Source organism: Anopheles cruzii, chromosome 3, assembly GCF_943734635.1.
Source record: "Anopheles cruzii chromosome 3, idAnoCruzAS_RS32_06, whole genome shotgun sequence".
Lineage (NCBI taxonomy): Eukaryota > Metazoa > Arthropoda > Insecta > Diptera > Culicidae > Anopheles > Anopheles cruzii.
The window spans coordinates 36,725,367-36,726,881 of NC_069145.1; the positions used below are offsets into that span (position 1 = coordinate 36,725,367).

The window sequence follows — 1,515 nt, forward strand, 5'->3', positions numbered from 1 at the left end:
TGCCTTGTTCTCTCCGTTTCGTTCTTTGTTAATTGTCATTGAAATCGTTTTCGTTTCTAATGATGGCGTTTTTATTTTCGTAATAGTTGCCATTCTCTGGCGGCGGCCGTTCTTATTCGCCGTTCGCCGTTCCATTCCCGTTTACCCCGTTTTACTACTCACCCACAGTGGGGCCATCTGTCTTACTTGCACCTTCAGTAGCTGGCGGCTTACCGGCGGCTACTGCCTCCTGCCCGGGGCTCGTCCTTCTTGGTTCCCCGACGACGACGGTATTCGTGCGCCGAAAGAGATTATCCTTCCCACCCGGTCGCACCAACGCGCGCAAGGCCACGCCAGACGGCGCAGCCCGAAACGCCACCGACGGAATTGGAAAATGCAATTAAAAACTAATTAAACCTCCTTTTTAAATGCAGCACACTCATTTAACGATAATCAGCCGTTTTCGTGATGAGCTCTCCGTTGCTGCAAACGAGCGCTTTATAGTCCGGGTTGTGGCAAGAAAAAAAAACACACGGGAAAGAAACCTGGCGAATAACAGAAACGTTGCCTGAGCAGTGGCTCAGACCCGTGAGCCCCCGGTGCGTTACTGGGTCGCTTGCCGGAGTGGAAAAAAACGCCATCAACCGATTGCATGTTCCTTATCAATTAAGAGTGTTTGGATAATTTAGCCAACATCAGCTTGTCATCGGAAACCGCCGACCGGCAACCCCCTCATTTTGCCGACCGATGTCAATGTGCTCCTCAAAATTTCCTTACGACTCCTCCGCGATAGCCACGCCACCATAACGACACTTATTTGGTTTTGCCCTTTTTTATTTTTCTTCTCACGCAACCCCCCGCCGGCAACGCGACTACTTTGATGTGTGCCGTGCGGAGGCAGGAACCGGACACAATCCCGACCCGACGGCGACGGCGGACGGAGCATAAAACGGGAAGTCTAAAAATATCACGCGGACCCCACGCAAACTGCGTACGTATCAGTGGCGGGTGGTGGCCCAGAGACGTCGGTTGAGGACAAGGGGAGCGAGCGGGTGTCGTCCGGTTATGAATGAACGTAACGCGCGCGTAACCGGGTGTCGCGGACGCGAATTGGGAGCAGCGACAGTGAGAACGAAGCTCCTATGGCCGATGGGCAGAAGCTGGTTCGGTTTAACGCTCGGCAGCTCTCAACGGGGACGTAGCTCAGTGGTAGAGCGCTCGCTTCGCATGTGAGAAGTCCCGGGTTCAATCCCCGGCGTCTCCACGCAACCAGAAGTTGTTCGGGTTCGGCTTTTTTTTACTTTTACCTTTTACACTGAATGTTGATTATTTTTTTATTTTACCGTTCTTTGACGGGATTTTTTTTATAAAGTTTAAAAGTAATATCGAAACCATTAAAATCAGCATCGTTACCAACGGTTAGCGATTTAAAAAACAGATCAAAAGTGGGTCGTTTCGGAGCGGCCAACTTGTGTTTAAAGTTCGAAACAACGAATCCGTGTTCAAAGCTATTGTTTCCTGCTATTGTATTGGACC

The 1,515-nt window shown here is 50.6% G+C and overlaps 1 non-coding gene across 1 annotated transcript; it reads left to right on the top strand.

Moving 5' to 3' along the window:
• The first annotated feature begins 1,171 nt into the window (after positions 1 to 1,171).
• Positions 1,172 to 1,243, top strand: Trnaa-cgc (transfer RNA alanine (anticodon CGC)). The gene has a single exon. It is a non-coding gene; the product is annotated as a tRNA-Ala (tRNA).
• The last annotated feature ends 272 nt before the right edge of the window (positions 1,244 to 1,515 follow it).